Below are 19,326 nucleotides of genomic sequence, written 5' to 3' on the forward strand. Positions count from 1 at the left end.
CCCTCAGTTTTACAAGAGCTGGTCATCAGCTAGCTATTGGGAAAAAAAAAAAAAACCAACACATTAAAACACATTCTGGGGATAAAACACACTCTCAGGGATACAAAAGATATACCTGAACAAGAAAAAGCTAAAAGGCATGCCACTGGAAAACATGATATTGCTAGAACCAGAGATAATAGTGGTGCCCAATGGACACAATTACAAGGAGATAAAAGTTCCTTTCCATCAGCTGAAAGAGATTTAATGAAGCCCTAGAACTGATGTAGTGCTGTCATCCTGCTGATTACAGAGGATCCCATACTGGTACCTCTTCTCAGGGCATATTGACTTGAGCACAGCATTGTCCTAATGTGGCTGTATGGCTTGCTGACAACAGTTTCTTTAGAGAAGTCCAGACTGGAAAACAGGCAAAACAGGCATATATCTGCAGGTACTTGGCAATATAAGGCTACCCCTACATTCCTTCCTTATGAACCATCTCTCCCTGAGCTTCACTTTACTCATTTTCATAATTTAAGCCCATCTAAGTGTAATTAAAAAGTCCAAATTAATGAGTAGTAATGAACAATGAGCAATTTTTCTTTTACTGAGCAGTATTACAGTACTGTACATACTAAACAGAAGGGTCAGGCAGTGAAATATGGTGCTAGACTAAAAAGAAATCAGAGAGTTCACTGCAGTAATATGTCATTGGTAGTAATTGTGCCATAAAATGAAAGTGTTTATTTTCAGTCTGATTCTTTTATTAAAATAAATCCTGTTGAGGGAATTTACCTACAAAAGCTATTTTTCTATGTATGCAGCAAATCTTTCTAATTATGCAGTTACTCCTGGGAAAACTAGCTACCAGTGAAATGTAATGATATGTTTGTAAAAACACAGATTTATATTCTTTTTCTAAAAGATAAGTCATTACTGACATTTTAATTATGTAATTCCTCCTTAGACTTCTAATTTCAATGTTGTTTCTATATTTCACAAGGAAATTGTTATGATACTTCTGAAAACAACTGGATAATATATGTACTCAGTGATCACACCAAACAGGTCTGCAAATTCTGAGCAGAATGCTAATACATGAACCTCTGCATAAAATAGATATGTAAATAATATGAAAATTGCATGTCTGGATAACACTGACAAAATACAAATGTTGACTGTGGATAAATTGTTCCCCACAAGGAAGGTCAGGAATAGGTTTTTCATTTAGAAACTGGGAGAAGGTACCTGGTGCTGTGCAGGTGGTTTTGCTGGAAGCCCTAAAATAGAAAATGAGGTCTTCAAGCTCTGGGTGCCAGATTCTTTTTCCATGAAAAAGGCAAACTGTTTCCCAACTGGAAAACATAAAAGGAGACTCCGTGAGAGCAATATTCTCCAGGGACAATAACAGGGCACTTCTGAGCCTGAGTAATAATTAACAAGCCTCACTCTCTGTTTCTGCAATGTGAAGTTTCTTTGCTTACACATTACTGAACTGTCTGGATCTGCAAATCACACTGAACTTGAGATCTCCAAAATATCTTTAATATGGTCTTGCAAAACGCTGAAACAATTAATTTCTATTTACATTAAGTTATGGCAAGTACAAACCAGCATTTTATTTTTATTTTTTTAAGAAAAAAAAAAAGGGAAAATCTCTGGACCTCTGAAATCTACATGATGGGCAGGAAAAAAAAGAGGAACAAGCTGGAAAAGACAACCTTCAGGTCCCCTTACTCACCTACTCGTAACAATCAAAATGTTACTCTGAAGCATCAAATCACTGTTTTCAGAGCATTTTCTCTTGCTTTTTGTTTTCCACATACATGTATTTCTTTATCTAGTAAACAACTCGGTTTTTTTATTCAAGAAAACAGCATGTTGCCACCTTCTTTACATTCTGTAGCATACCTCTTCTTTCCTGTTGTCTTGGACTCATTCAATTACTGCAGAAGAGTTTATATATGTTTTTAAAAACATATATAAACCTTAAAAGCTTTAAGGTATTTATATATAGGCATTAAAAGTTTTGACTTAGACTGTTCAGATATATGCAGACAAGACAGCAGCTGTTTAGTCTCTCCCAAAGTATGCTCTTTCCTTCTAAGCTTCACATCCTTTTCCAGCATCTTCTAAACAAAAACAGCTTAAGGGATGAACAGCCAGGGCGATTGGAAACCAGGAGGAGACACAGGCCAGGGCAGATAACAATGCAAGTCATGCAGCATGTGGGGTGATGAGGACAAACTTCTACTACAGGTGCTGGCAAAGTCCCCACAAGTCTAAAGCTGACTCAGTCTGCAAATATTCATTGCTTGTATTAGACACTGTTCAGGCCAGAGCTTTGTATAACACTTTTCCCAGATTTGCGTAGTTAGGAATAAATACATCCTGATCTTCTTTTGCTGAGCTACTTATGTATACTCAGCTGGAGTTTGATTCATGCTTCTCTGCACTTCCTATTAATCACAACTGAATTAAAAACTGAAATGAATGTATATGATATATCATCATTGACATTCAAATGTTTTCATATTGCATTACTTGTAAAGAATGATGTTTATAGCTATGCCTTTAATTTACTTAACACCTAAAATCATGCTGTAAAGATGTGAGCCAAAGTCTTAGCAAAGTCAGAGGCTTCACATGTGAGATTGTCTTCCTTTCTATCTTCCTTCTCATTTCTCCAAAGTTCAGTCTGGAGAAAAAGAATCTGATTAAATCAGGCCAAGTAGAAATCAAGGGGAATGTTTTCTGAATAATCTTACCAGGTGGTGAAAAGTAGTGACTTAAATATTCTCAAAAATCATCCTCTGGGTCAAAGGAAAGATTGAAAGATCTGGGCATTGCATAGTCAGGACTTGTCTTTCACCATGCTGGAAGTGGTCCACTGCATGAGGAAGGTAAGGTTAGTGTCCTGGTTTTGGCTGGGATAGAGCTAATTTTCTTCCTAGTAGCTGGCACAGTGCTGTGTTCTGGATTTAGTACGAGAAGAATGTTGATAACACGCTGATGTTTTTAGTTGTTGCTGAGTACTGCTTATGCTAGTCAAGGACTTTTCAGCTTCCCATGCTCTGCCAGGTGCACAAGAAGCTGGGAGGGGGCACAGCCAGAATAGTTGATCCAAACTGACCAAAGGGCTATTCCATACCATGTGATGTCATGCTCATTATATAAACTGGGGGGGGGTGGGGTGGGGTGGTGTGTTGGCTGGGGACCAGCAATCGCTGCTCGGGAATTGTCTGGGTATCAGTCGGCGGGTGGTGAGCAATTGCATTGTACATCACGTGCTTTGTATATTATTATTATTATTATTATTATTATTATTATTATTATTATTATCATCATCATCATTATCATTATCATTATCGTTATCGTTATTATATTGTTATTATTATCATTACTATTTTACTTTATTTCAATTATTAAACTGTTCTTATCTCAACCCAGGAGTGTTTCTCACTCTTACTCCTCTGATTCCTCCATTCCATTGGGGCAGGGGCAGTGAGCGAGCGGCTGCGTGGTGCTTAGTTGCTGGCTGGGGCTAAACCAGGACAGTTAGGAAGAAAGGTTAAACAGATCTTCACTTCTAAAAATATGTAATGCAGAATTCACAGTCCATTTTCTATAACTATTTAAGATGTTGCTTAGGAAATTAGTGATGCCTCACTCCAACACCATCAAATCTGAGTCCAATTTCAAAATACAAGAATAGCTAGCACGGTACATAATTTTCAGCATTTCCACAGACCACAGCATAATCTCTCATACTTTTGGGACAAACTGCTATATTTCTGTGTGTATAATTAGTGAACTGTGAACTTGGACATTATGTTAAAAAGCACATAACCATCCACACTGTGTACTAAACTACACTGCTATAAACATGGCTACACTGAGGAAGATCCTCCTGTTTAACATCAGTATAACTGACAGCAGGCTATGAGCTTTGGAATTAGAAAACTATAGTTCTTGTTATATTGTTTTGGAAGACTGGTTCTGTTTCAGATTGCAACACTTCAGCTCATTCAACTTCTACTTAACAGAAACTGACTTTGGTGAATATTTGGAATAAGAAAACAATGTTTCTCAGACTAGGACTCACTTACCAGTTTGTTTAATCCCAAATCAGAATACTTTTTTCACAATAAATTTAACATTTTATTGGACCTACTAAAGGAAAATGGTCTCAATTTCTTTTTTCATGATCTCCAAGTTTGGAATTGCAGTGGGCAGATAATCTCATTGTACAATCTATAATACTTTGGTTTAAGGATTTAATTCCTGGTATGTTGCAATTATTTTATGTCCAGAGAATATTGCCATCAAATAGCCAGAAGTAGTTCTGAAGACTCGTAAAACTAAATATGACATGTTACCTTGTTTCTGTAATTGTTTCTGTGAGCCTTTGGTTGCTTTAGCATGTTAACTCCTGCTTTGTGCAGTCAACAGCTTCATACTAAATTATGGGATGACAGGATGACATCATCCAGTCTTCTGAAATGGGAGTCACTCCACTAAAAAGGCCTGTCCTCAGTGACAACCAATCTTTGTGTGCAGGAAAACCCTCTTCGTTTCTTTGGCTGCTTCATATGTCTTCTTGTCATTGGTGAATGGAGGGTGAGGTGTCTGAAGCACTGTCACTGCAGAGAAAGCCAAGGCCTCCTGGTGTCTACCTGCGGGCATCCTTTGGTGCAGAGGTATGGGCCTTCTGTGGGGAGAGAATGGCTGAAGGCTGACTTTAAACAACGTAATCATAAAATTTCCCTTTTATAAATAATCTTGTGGTTCAACGACTCACCAAAAAAGTGATTCAATTGTTTATCTAGGCCGATGGGGTTCAAACCAGCTTGTGGGGCCATCTATGCACCAGTATACACTGGCGGCCACCCATCTGGAAAGCAGTTTGACAGAAACGGCCCTAGGGCTCCTGGTGGACATGAGGTTGAACACGAACCAGCAATGTGGCCTTGTGGCAAAGAAGGCTAATGGTATCCTGGGCTGCATTAGACAAAGTATTGCCAGCAGGCTGAGGGAGGTGATCCTTTCCCTGTACTCATGTCTGGTGAGTACACAGGAGTACTGTGTCCAATTCTGGGCTCCCTGGCACACGACAGACATGAACATACTGGAGACAGTCCAGCAAAGGGCCATAAAGATGATGTAGGGACTGGAGCACCTTTGCTATGAGGAGAAGCTGAGAAAGTTGGGACTGCTCAGCGTGGAGAAGAGGTGGCTCAGGGCTCTCATCAATCTGTACACATACCTGAAGGGAGGGCGCAAAGGGTGACAGGACCAGAGGCAGTGGGCACTAACTGAAATACAGGAGGTTCCTCCTGCACATCAGGAAACATTTTGTTACTGAGAGGGTGACCAAACACTGGAACAGGTTGCCCAGAGAGGTTGAGGAGTCTCCATCCCTGGAGTTATTCAAAAGCTGTCTGGACAAGGTCCTGGGCAACTGGGTCTAGGTGGCTCTGCTTGAGCAGGGAGGTGGGACAAGATGACATCTGGAGGTCCCTTCCAACTTCAACCATTCTGTGATTCTGTGATTCTGTACAACAAAGAGTGGTGTCAGAGAAAGACATCTCTGGGTGGGGCCCTGAGTTCCCATCCCCACAGCCCTGTCTTGCTATTCTGGGGCTGTGTCTGACCATGGTTCCCCTCACCAGGACTGATCCTGACCCTCGCCCACAGGCTGACATCCCAGTCCAGCCTCAGCCTGTCCCTGCCCCCAGGGAGGTGCCTGAAGCCCAGGGCTGGGGCTGTCCCAGGTGCCCCCCAGCTGCCCTGCTCCTGGCTGGGGTGGTGGGATGGGCCCTGGCTGCCAGGCCCAGCCCTGGCTGCTGGATGGTCCCCTGTGAGTTAGAAGCTCACCACAGAGAATCAGAAACTGCATCTCAAAATTTGTAATCCTCTCTTATATAAATAGTAGATTTATTCTTAGAGAACATGCTAGTAAGTGGCAGTAGTAAGCCATTCCCTCCCCTTCTACATGTAAACATGGATAGGGCAGGATTTATATTTTGATGAGCTAACATGTCCTAGCAGACTCATAAAAAGCTAAGAGAGGCCTCAAACTTTTATTCAGATCAAATTGCATCTGTACTTTTGTGTTCTGAGTGATAAATCCGCTTGTTTGTAAATTTGAGTGTACTAAATCACTTTGACTGTCCTGCACTTCCTAATGCTTGGTCATTCACCAAAGGAAAAAATACCATGATTAATATTCCCTACCTGTGAAACAGATTTTTCTGTTCAGCTATGAGATAGTTGTGGAAAAGAGAAAGCAGATGAATCACAGTACACAGAGTTGGTGTTTGAGAATTTGAAAGTCTCTCTGAAACCATATGATAGCAGGCAAGTTCCTTGGACAAGATGTGGATGATAACTATTTTCTCAGCTAAAGCATATGGCTGAATTCAAATAAGATATGATGATCCTGACCCAATTACTCATTTTATCCAAATGTCATTATTCCTTTTTGCATTTTAATGAAAGAATAAACTCTATATTTGGTACAAATTTGTACAGTTCATACCAAAATGTATGGTGCATACCACAGATGAAGGCTCTAGATGCTAAAGCAAGGACAATAAAATAAAATAAATGTTTGCTGTAAAAGTAGAATAAGCAGAACCTGGATTTAAGTTTGCCTATTCAACATTTTTTATTCTTTCAAAACAGTACAATTCAGACATTCCTGAAGACAAGACAAATAATCTGAAACATGATATTAGGCAACATTAGTCCTAATTTTATATGTTGTCATGTCTAATGACTATTAATATGTAATTTAATGCAAATGTTATGTTTTAACATTGATGAACATACTGCACTAAATTCTGCAGCTAGAGGAGTTCCCTTTGGGGAGATGGGAATCAGATTTGAACTAAAGTACTAAAGTTTCCATTAAATGGCTTTGTGTGTGTTGGTAAAATAATATTCTTGTCCATGCAGATTGAAATTTTGTCAGCCAAGTCAGACAAGAGAGAGATCTATCCTATTCATACTGCAGCATTTCCTTCAGTAGCAGTATTAAGTTGAACCTTACTCCAGCCCCTGGTGCTCACCAATCTGTAGAAAGTTAAAAACTTTGAAGCATTTAGAGTTTCATTAAAACCAGACAGTAGGTTCAAGCATTATGAAGATGGGTTGATGGACATCCAGCAGTAAGATTATATATGCCATATTTTTGTAGGAAATCAAAATGAAAACAGTAAATTCAGGCTTATATGATGAGAATCCTTTGAAAGTAGAGTATCTGCTTAATATTATACTTTAGTGTTTCTGTCATAATCCTGAGGAGTCATATCTACAGGCATTATTCTAGATGTAGTCCCATTGATGTCAGAAACAGAAGATCTATAATTTTGCTGGTCTATAAAGATGCCTCTTATTATGAATGCATTTTCACAGATTACATAGTTTTTGGTGGAGCTGTATCACATTGCAAATGTATCTCTGGTTTTATATCTATTAATGCCCTACAGATTGCATCAATATTTCTGTCTCTAATGTTTTTGTTTTTTGGTTTGTTTTTTTTTTTTCCTTACTCCATAGCTGAATTTAACATAATAATTTTCCAAAGCATATTAACTCATATTTTTTTTCAGACTAAATCTCATTTTAGTGTTGCTCACAATGCTAATCATTGAAGAAAACACTGATTCTTTAGCATATGAAGTAGAATGAACATGGGTTAAATGTTAGCTATAACTGGACATAACACATGTTGTTTTATATAAAACCAAAGTAAATTTTCAACCAAGATTCTGTGAAGCTGTGACTATACCAGCTTTATTAAAGTGCAGTTATATAACATCTGTTTCATTTCTTAAATCCCATATTACCCAAGTTTGGTTTCAGAAGTCTTTATAGGATACACAGAAATGGCTGTGTTACCCTTGTGGAAAAAGTGACATTAATATGTAAAGACACATAGGAGACAACGAATAAGTAAATTATCAGGTAAGTTAGTATATTGTTTGGTCGTGAAAAAAAGTTAGATGCAACCTCCCAAGTGGAGAAACTTTCTAAATACATAATTTGTTGTAGAAATGAGAATAGGTTTCAGTCTCTCCAATGTTCTTTATTAATCATAAGGAATATGCAAACAGAGAGACAAGCTCACTGTACTTGTCCAGTGCCTTTTGCATGCACCACTTGCTTTTGGGTAACTGGCAGCTGTAGCTGCCTCTAAGACTCTACATACATGTTGATATATTTTTCATGGGAAGCCTGGGAATTAAGGATTCTCTCCTTCATTCTCGACATGTCACACTCACACTTATGTTTGAGATATTTTTCATATTGTCTTAGCAGACTAATGTCTGCTTAAAGGTTGACTTTTCTTGAAGACAGGTTTTATTGTGCAATCAAGTTTCCACATTAATACAAATGCCACATGTAATCCAAGGATACTTTTTTTTCTCCTTTTTTTTTTTTTTTCTTCTTTTGTCTTGTGTGTCTATGGTTCATCATTGCAGAATTTTCCAAAGGGGAAGGAGAAACTTAAGTCTCACCCTTTCAACTTTCTGACTTCCCTTGTTCTTACAGAAGAAAGCAATAGCAATTTTATTTGAAAGGTCTGCTACACTGGAGAAGTACAGAACTGAAGAATGACATAGAAAATAATTTATCCTGTAGTTCTAAGTGTGTCCTTGAAACTGTTTGCCACAAAAACAAAGCAATGTTTTATGTTCATGCCAACTGCATTAAGACATCTCATAGGAGACCTGAGGAAAGAAAATTTACTATATGTGAACTCCCATATAAAAGTGTTGAAACTCATGTGAAGTGATTCTGAATGTTTTATTTTTTAAGAGAAAACTTATCCTCTTGCACCTGGCTTTCAATACCCTCCTCTCATTTTGACCTCTTAACAGGGTGAATTCACTAAATGAAGCAATAATGAGTGTTCACACAGCTATTACAGCAGAAGAAAAAGTTGCAATTCCCCAAATTTTACATGTTTTATCATGTATTTTTATGAGATTTTGTTTTTTAACCAGTCATGCATTATTCATTATTTCTCATTTACTCTTCATTATTATCTTATTAAAATTTTCAGTCATCATATTAGGGAGCAGAAACAATAAATAAAAAATGCATGTGGGAATCAGAATTCATGTCTGACTGATTAATGAATAATGAAGGAAGGAGGCATTCTAAAAATCACCAATGCCGGTTAAAGAACATTCATAAAATTATTGCCTTTCTTCTCTGAATAACTCCCTTTCATCAAATCAAAATTAGGGTTTAACTAATCTGATAACCAGAAAGGAAGGGTATCTGTAATAGATACTTTAAGCAACTCCACATTGTACAGAATATAAATAATGTAATACTACATTACATTATTCATAAAACCACATAAAAAGTTCTGAAATTATTCTGGGAACTGTATCACTTATTTTTAGTGTTGCCTGTCCCTTCTGAACTTTCACATCAGCCTATCTCGGATGCCTGCAGGGGCAATATCACTCATTCATATAGCCTGTTATTTGTACATTCCTCAGATTTAATTGTTTATTAATCATACTGTTTGGTGAGGGCAAAAGGAAATGTAATTAGCTCAATACCTCATGCAGTATATGCCAATACTTTCTGCAACTATATAATAAAATAAAATCACTGGAAAAATGTTCCTAACCTATTCCAAGAATTTAAACTGCTTACCAACTAGTTAATTAAATACCATATCACTACACTGAGAAAATATAAAGAATAAAGTACTCCTAGCTGAAAGCTCTTTCAGTGAAAATTTTAACCATCTTGTCTGTTTTTAAAAACTAAAAGCAAGACCAGCACTTGAAGTTGGATGTACAACAGGCAACTATTAACTAAAGATAAAACTTTGTGTCACATAAGTAACCTCATGAACTGAATATCTGCAACGTTGGTCAAGAAACTGATTTCCTGAGTGAGTTTGTCTTGAATGTATTAGAATATCTCTTTGCAGTATTTAAATCTATGGAGTGGCTACAAAGATTTGAAAGTCAAGATCATGCTTGCTGGAGTTGCTCAGACAATTCACCTGGACACTCAGGCCATCTCTGTGCAAACTTAACTGTCTGTCTACATGAAGCACATTGAAACCAAGGCTGCGGTTTGCTTCTGTTCTTTCAACAGATGTATCTGTAGACTGGCCCAGCATCTGTATTTGCAGCTAGTAAAACAATGGTTAGTGACTCAAATATGTCCAGGAGAGAAAGTAAAAGCTTTCTGGAAATAGGGTTGCAAGCATCTAGAAACAAAATAACTTCAAAATTTGCCAGCGTATGCAAGGGTAACATCTCAATTGAAAAGATACTATTGGCTGCATGGGCTCTGAGATCTGCTCTGATAAGAGTGAACCTACCTCTTATTTACCATAAAGAATTTGCCACAGTGAATGACTGTGACTTTTTTGATTCCAGGAATTGTTGCAGTCAAAAGATAGGGCTTCCAACTGGGTGGAAGTGACTTGCGAGCACAGATACCCAGGTTAAAAAGCCTCTGATTTAGGCTCTCCACTCCAAACACAGTGTGGTGATGATATCACTGACCCTTTTCCGCTGGCATTAAAAGAGAATTATGGCAGGTGAAAATGCTGACATCTAGCTAAGCAGAACTTCAATGTGTTAATGCTAAGGGACAACACAGGATGTAATTTGGAGACACTGTGATGTTTCTGTAGAAGGTGATGTGTAACTACCCCTTGGTAATTCATTTTACCATAACCAGTTTAGATCTGCTCACAGCCTTTTGATGGCTACAGCTCTACGCAAATTCATTTTTTTATTGATATTTTCACTGTGAGCAAAATGTGGATGAGGTATTTGCTGAGAAGCTGAACAAAGGATATACATTTAAGAATCAATTAGCTTCCTAAGCAAAAGGTTAGTTGGTCAATTAAATTGATGAATACTTTTTCCTGTGTGAGAGTATAATGATTTTCCTAGTTAGAAATTTTCAGTAAAATCCTGCATATCATTATGATACTGTTAAATCAAATAAGATAACAACAATAAAGCAACTATTTGTTGACATTATGAATTTCATAATAAAGAAAATAGCTCTACCACAAAAAATTTTGAAAGATTCTGGGCATGTTTAAAAGTTTTATTTGGATGAATTATTTTTTATAGAAGATTTCTAAAAAAATCATGCACTTAGTTTAATTAAAATTACAGCTTCTTACTACTTATTGAGAATTAGAGAAATGATGAAACCTCTTTACCACATTACTTCATAATGCCTGCCATAAATTATTTTTCATTAAAATGTTGAAAATTAGTACCTGGAATACTCATGTGTAACCCTAGTCAGCCTGTTGAACCAGACCTGAAATCTCTCATTGTGTTACAAAATTCTCGTAGTATGAAATTTTACATTTTGATTAGTCCTTATTTTACTTATGGCTCTATTTCAGAAAAATGAAGTAAAACCAGGTAGAAGACAATGAATAAAAGAAAGCTAACAAAATATCACAAAGGATTATAGCACAAGTTGTTATGAAGTCACCTTTGAAATGATTATCTTATTTTTGTGATTCCAAAACACTTTAATAACTTCTCATTCTAGTAAAGTGGAGTACTTTTTGTAAGAATAATGAGTGTTAAGGTTACATATTGCTTTTCTTGTAAGCATCCTATTTGTCACCCATTTACAACTTAGAAAAAAAAAATTACAGTGATATAAAGATAACAAGAAATACCAATATCAATTATAACACCTGAATATTACAGCTGGAAAAATGGATTAGGACAAAATAGAAGGTATAGCTAAAGTTTTTTCTGAATTCTGAGCAAGAGGATCATCTCCTGTATATGGCACCTAGGAAGCACACAGATTGTCTAACCACTGCCGCAAACCCAGTCATCTGAACACTTTAATATTTTCTTTCTCCCTGTTCTTTGTTAGTAGCACTTGTTTGAAGATCGCAGCTAAATCTCTAAGTAGGAATTCTTTTGTAATCTGGAGTTGCTATGCAATTTAGCATACCCTAAAAAGAACTGCAGTTCAGAGAGTTATAGATTGAGGGTGGAGATAACAGGACAGAGCACAGATTCATTTGGGCTTCTGAAAATATTGTTCCAAAAGTAAAGAACCTGAAGTTCTTAATTTCAAAGATTATTAAGAGAGAAATGTAAATATAGTTTTCCACTTCTCCAGCATGTATTCTTATTCATCCTTCAGTGATTCAAACCCACAGCTTCACTTTTCTAAGCTCTGCTGATGCTTTTGGGGTTGATATACTTTGTTTGACATCTACTGATGACTATTTTATGCTTTTATTAGGGATTCAATATAAAAGCAAAGAATGCAAAACATTTTCCATATCTTTAGGATATTCCACAATGAATTCATAACATCTCCAATGTTTTTCTTTTGCATTACCATAGTAGAAACACGTAGATGGAGGGTGATCAGGGAAACGGGAAATTTGCCATTATCACAGACTTCCCAGAGGCTTTTCTGAAAGCTATCATGCTCTCTGAGCAACTGCTTATTACTAATGATTTTGAATATGTTATGTTAAAAGCATTGCAGTGGAGTAAGGGCCCGTTAGGCACCTAACTCAGGTGTGATTCAGAGTGCTGACAACTTAGAGTTTATAGATAATATGGCTACCGTGCCATGTGTACATTCCACTGCGGTACAGAGCAATCAGATTTCCTCTGTCACCTCGTATTTCTGTACTTTCCCCAATCCAGTGCCAGGTACTCTGCTGTGGTTCAGCATAACCCAAGATTCAGTAAACTTCAGGTAAGTTAAGTCTCTATGCCTGCTTAATGTGAGGTTGAGATCATAAATATGTTGAACAGTAATTATAAGTAAAGTTTGTTGATAGTAATTACAGTGCTCAACACAAGATAATAGCAAAGAAAAAGAATGATTCATATCCTTAAGTATTTTCTAAAAACTTTCAATATTGCTTACAGGAAGTCTTTAAAAAGCATTAGAACTTGTTTTTGTTAATTCAGGATATAATTTTCAGCAAAAGATGTTGTCTTTTCCTCTTGGCTATTCAGGTTATGAACAATGCAATAATTCTTAGCTACCACAAAACCATTTTTTTTTAATCTTAGTTAGATACTCCTTAGTTATTTTTACAGATCATTAAAATACATAACATTGTGACATTCACTTATCACCAAGAAACAAGATCAGGAAAAATGCAACATGATTAATGAGATAGATTTACTTATTAAATTTTCCTAAGGCAGAGGAAGGGGAAATATTAACAAAGAGTATTCTTTCCCATCTTCCCTTTTCTAGAGAGAGGAAACAGTTGCCTCAGAAGGAGGAAAGAGGAGAATAGTTCACAATACTTCATTTTGGTACTTCACCTTTCCTCTGACACTGTTGGTTAAGGGATGATAGGCTTAAAATATTGAATGGACTTTTGTAACTCCTCAGAGGTGGCACTTAGAAACATCATGGCATTGAGGTAAATGTATTTATGTATTTTTCAAACTATACAGAGTCCTTTACAGGGTCCCAGGCTTTCAGAGTAACAATATGTCTGATGTAAATGATGCCAGTCAGTCTCAAATCACAGAATCATAGAATCATAGAATGCTTTGGGTTGGAAGGGACCTTTCGAGGTCATCTAGCCCAACCCCCCTGCAGTGAGCAGGGACAGCTTTAACCAGATCAGGTTGCTCAGAGCCCCAGCCAACCTGACCTGGAATGTTGCCAGGGATGGGGCCTCCACTACCTCTCTGGGTAACCTGTTCCAGTGCTTCACCACCCTCACTGTAAAAAATTTCTTTCTAATGTCTACTCTAAATCTATTCTTCTCTAGTTTAAATCCATTATTTCTTGTCCTGTCACAACAGGCCTTGCTAAAAAGATTCTCCCCATCTTTCCTGTAGGCCCCCTTTAAGTACTGGAAGGTCACAATAAGGTCTCCTCGTAGCCTTCTCTTCTCCAGGCTGAACAACCCCAACTCTCTCAGCCTGGCCTCATAGGAGAGGTGCTCCAGCCCTCGGATCATTTTGGTGGCCCTCCTCTGGACCCGCTCCAACAGGTCCATGTCCTTCTTGTGCTGAGGGCCCCAGAGCTGGACACAGTACTGCAGGTGAGGTCTCACCAGAGCAGAGTAGAGGGGCAGAATCACCTCCCTCGACCTCTTCTCTGTGTATGTAAGCAGAAAGGATGTGAGAAACCTGGAGCACAAGCCATGTGTTACCTTGTCCTGGTTTCAGCTGGGATAGAGTTAATTTTCTCCTTTGTAGCAGGCATAGTGCTGTGTTTTGGATTTAGCATGAAAATAATGTGATAACACACTGATGTTTTAGTTGTTGCTAAGCAGTGTTTATAGTAAGTCAAAGACCTTTTCAGCTTCCCATGCTTTGCCAGTGAGAGGGTGCACAAGAAGCTGGGAGGGGCACAGCCAGGACAGCTGACCCAAGCTGGCCAAAGGGCTATTCCATACCATATGACGTCATGCTCAGTATATAAACTGGGGGGAGTTGGCCAGTGGGTAGTGATCACTGCTTGGAGACTGGCTGGGCATCAGTCGTCAGGTTGTGAGTGGTTGCATCACTTGTTTTTCCTGTTTCTTTTTTCTCTCTCTCTCATTGTTTTCCTTTTCACTACAATTTGTTATTATTTTTATCATTTTTATCTATATTAGTATTTTATTTCATTTTATTTCAATTATTTAACTGTTCTTATCCCAAACAACGAGTTTTCTTACTTTTGCTCTTCTGATTCTCTCCTCCATCCCACTGGGGGAGGGGAGGGTGAGCAAAGTGGCTGTGTGGTGCTTGGTTGCTGACTGGGACTAAACTACGACAGACCTGCATGGGAATCTGCACCAGAGCCTGGCTCTTTCATGCACAAAGCACTGTCCCCTCATGCTTCAGCTTCCTCCTTGAGCTCAAGCCAGGACTGCAACTCTTTTGGAAGCATTGCATCCCACACCTTAATCTTTCCCTCTGTTAGTCAGTGAGGGGAATGTAAGCCATACACTTATAGAACCAGTACATTTTCGCAGTACAGGCATGACTCAAAGTCATGGACATTTCAAAGTCATGTAGGGCATGACTTTGCATATGACTTGGCACTTTTTGCAGTTTTGTTCATACAATTCCACCAACTCCAGATATAAACATTGATCTACTTGTTACATCTATTTTGGAAAAGCTCATGTGAAAATCCAAGACCAGACGCAGAATCAAATCCCCCTACTTAAAATACAGGTCGGTGGTATTTCCTCAGGAAAAGTGACTTGTATTTGTGTATGACAATGAGTGTCAGCAGATGTCTACTGATTGTTTTTTTGTCTAGTCCTTCAAAGTATATAGGGAAGAATTTGACAATACTTTCAGTGGGAAAAAAAAGATGTGGTGGAAAAGCTGAGAGAGATTTTGAAAACAACAGCTATTGTTCTCTGAGAAATGGCAGGATTAGGAAGCTCTGCAGGTGACACTACAGTTTCCATTACATAAAACAGTCATCCCAATATTTCCATGGCAGTACCTCTTTACATTGCTAGTGCAGTAACGACACAGAGTGTGGTTAGAAATGGTTACACAGGGTTAGATTCTTACACCTGCCCCATACATAGTTCTGTATTTAGATGAGAGACAACAGAAAATTTGCTCTTTGTTTTAGGTAGTGTGATCTAGGTTCCCTGTTTGCTGTATGTTTGCTGCTGAATCCAGATACAACAGGGTGAAATGGTGAAAGCAAAGTTTTATGCCAGAGACCTTTCTGTAGTGTTATTCAGAGAGAGAAAAGGGAAAGCTCAAGACTTTGCATACATTATAGAAGCATCTTTAGCTTGTAACCTGATAGGAAAATTTAATTGGAAGATGTGTTCCTGACCCTTATGCTAGCTGATGTCTAAACACAGGTGGAAATAGCCATCTCTCTCCCGCTGTGTCCTCTGTGACACAACTGGTCACAGTGAGCTGTGTGGGATAACATCTGCTCCTGGGGTCTCTTGGTGACAGCCAGACTGAGGCAGAGCTAGCAGGGACCCATGTTCAGCTTTTTCAGCAGCCTGTTGTCTTTTGCTAGAATCAACTCTGGAAACATATATCTAAGTGGTGTCAAGCCTGGTCTATAATACCAGAAGAATATAACATTTTTAATTTAGAAAGGAAACAACTGGGGTGCTTCAATGTCACATTAGCCTAAGAACTTCTTTTACTACAACTGAAAGTTAAACTTACATTGCAGGAGGCAGCTGCTTATACTGTACTGTATTAAGCAATTTTCTCTTGTGCTTGCATGTCTAATTAAAGCATCCACTGTATTCAAGACTGAGTAAACACCATCTTACTTTGGTAACACAACATCCTTTTTGGAACAATAAATGCATATCTGAATTGTATCTGTTCACTGCTATTTTGATATAGGTATTTATCTAGCTGAATTTAGAATTTAGGCTATAATTCAACCTCCTAAGGGGCTTTCCTTAGAGCAAACAAGACTATCATAGTGTAGACAGATGTAGACAGTACCTGAAGGAAAGTATTTGAGAGACAAAAGTAACTTTTTCATTATGGCTAACTTCTCTCTTCTGTAGAACATATCTTTATCACAAAAGTTGCAGATGAGAACACATTAATTTTAATACTTCTCAGAAGTGAAAGATAGCCATATCAAAATATTATGGATATTGACTTTATTAAATATATTAAGCAAAGGGGAATCCAGGCAAATTCAGCCAACCTAACCTCAGTCTCTGGGAAGATTATGGAGCAAATTCTCTTACAGGCTTGTTCTACGCACCTGAGGGACAAGAACAGCCAGCATGGGTTTACTGAGGGCAAATCAAGTCTGACTCACCTAAAGGGGTGGCTGGCTCTGTGGGCAAGGGAAGAGCAGTGGATATTGCATACCTTGGCTTTAGCATTCTTCTCCAGTCTCCTTATCACCCAACTAGTGAGACAATGACCGGTTAAGTGGATGATAAAGGTGGTTTGGATAATTAGCTTGATTGCTGGGCTTGATCACTGTTGTTATCACTGGTGCAAAGTCCTCAGGGATCAGTACTGAGACCAATACTGTTTAATATCTTCATTAAAGACATAGGTGATGGGATGGTGAGCATTCTCAGCAAATTTGCAGATTACACCAGATTAGCAGGGGAGCAGTCAGCATGATGGAGGACAGAGCTGCTACTTAGAGGGACCAGATCAGGCTGAAGAAATAGACTGACATAAATCTCATGGAGTTCAACAAAAATAAATTGAAAGACTTGCAAGTCTTGCATCCTGGTCTGCATTAACAAGGATGGAACCAGCAGGTCTAGAAGAATGATATTTCACCCCTATTTGGCACCTGTAAGACCTCACCTGGAGTGTTATGCCCAGTCTGGGAAACCCCAGCACAAGAAAGAGGGAGTCCAGAGGAGGCCTGACAAAATTGTTAGGGGGCTGGACCACATAACATGTGAGGAGAGGCCAGGAGAGCTGGTGTATCTGACCAGGGGATACAGAGAAGAGGGAGCCAGAGCATGAGGGTGGTTAAATACTAGAACAGGTTACCCAAAGACACTGTGGAATATCTATCCTTTGAGGTGTTTGGAGGCTGACAGGACCTGAGAGATTACTCTGAGCAGTAATTAATAAGGCAACAAAATGCATTTGCACTGGTTTCAGCATTCATACATAGTTGTGTAAAGACAGTGACCTTTCTGACTATTTGAATTTGTATAAATTATACTGCAGTATGCATGCTTGCAAAGAAAAATGACAGACCTTTTAAGTGAAAGTCCCCCATTTAGAAGGGGGGCAGAATAGATGCTAAGCATATCTGCCTCCTCTGTAAATGCGGTCTGACATGCTGATTCCCTGAGACACATGTATGTAAATATGCTTACTAAGTTTATGCAAAATGGCTGTGAAACTCATGTTTTCCTTGTTAAAAATACAGCTATTAATAACTGCTTATGAAAAATGTATTTAGGATAGAATAATAAAAACATTATCAAAGCTGCTGGGAAACCCTTGTGCAAGGAAAAGGTACAGATAACAAATGCTGTCAGTGTTGGCAGATGGAGCTTTATTATATGCAGCAATAGGTTTATCTTGCCTGTTTCATCATGTGGCATTTCAATGATTTGCTACCAGGAGAAAGCTTTTCTATGCATCTCTTCTCCCAGACACGTTCATAATACCCAGAGCAGTAAGTATTCAGTCTACTGACTCTCTCTTGTTTCAGCTGATATTTGGAACACGGGTTTTTAGACATCCCCAAATGGGAGGGAGGGGGACAACAAAAGATGGCATTTCCATACCTATCTTTTTTCCTTGCTTGATCACAGCACATTACAGAACCATTAATACGAATACAAAAAAGTACTTTCAACCTGGGACGTTTGTCATTGATAAAACTCAGCTCATAGTTTAGAGTTGCATAGCCAAAGACACTTTCAACAATTGTGATGCAAATATTCCACATATGCAGCAAAAAAGGAAGAAATAATAGCACAGAATAATAAAGCACTGATACTGAAGAGATCTTTGTTTGTATTAATTTAGTTATCACTTCTCCTGATGGTGTAATGAAATCCTGGTAACTATAGTATGAATGCTGAATGTGTAACTGAAAAAGGAATGTCCTTATTCATTTTTTAATATCGTTCAACCAGGTATGGGCAAAATGTGAAATAAGACACCTAGAATAAACAGCAAAGTACAAAATAACAGAGGTAGAGTACAGTGATATTGGATCGTAATTTTTCTCTGCACACAATTCTCATTATAGTGAACCTCATAATATACTAAGTGCTGCCTTTTAAAAGGGACTCATTCATCCTTCTGGATCTGAACTGCTTTTTAGTTGTGCAGAGCAAAATATCTCATAACCATATGCTAGTTTTGTTCCTAGGTGTTTATTTGATATATATTTATAAACACAATGTAAGCAACACCTGAAATGGGCAGATAATTACATAGACAGTCCATAAAGTTGCTTTTAAGTGTTAACTCCACATGCCAATGAATTTAATAACAAGTGATACATCTGGATGTGAGATGAGTCTAATACTGAATAACTCTTTTACGTCAAAGGTCAGCCAATATCTTCCCTATTACAAACAAATGGAAATCAACAGAAAATCCATAAAAAGTAGGACTGATAAATCTTATGTGGATCAATTGAAAGGTGCAGAACAGTATATGATATCAATGCATGGGAAGGTACTGAAGAACTGAGCCTTGACTTGTTCTTTGTCAGGGTTGCACTACAGAAGCTGGGTCTCCAATCTATTTTACGCTCATTTCAGCACTTAACATTAAAATATCTCTGGGATCAAATTGTTCCTGTTTTATGCTTGCTTATCTCTAAGATCCTCAGCAAAATAAGACAAATTGAATTTTGCTTTCCAAAGAA

The sequence above is a fragment of the Pelecanus crispus genome, chromosome 2 (assembly GCF_030463565.1).
Source record: "Pelecanus crispus isolate bPelCri1 chromosome 2, bPelCri1.pri, whole genome shotgun sequence".
Taxonomy (NCBI): Eukaryota; Metazoa; Chordata; class Aves; order Pelecaniformes; family Pelecanidae; genus Pelecanus; species Pelecanus crispus.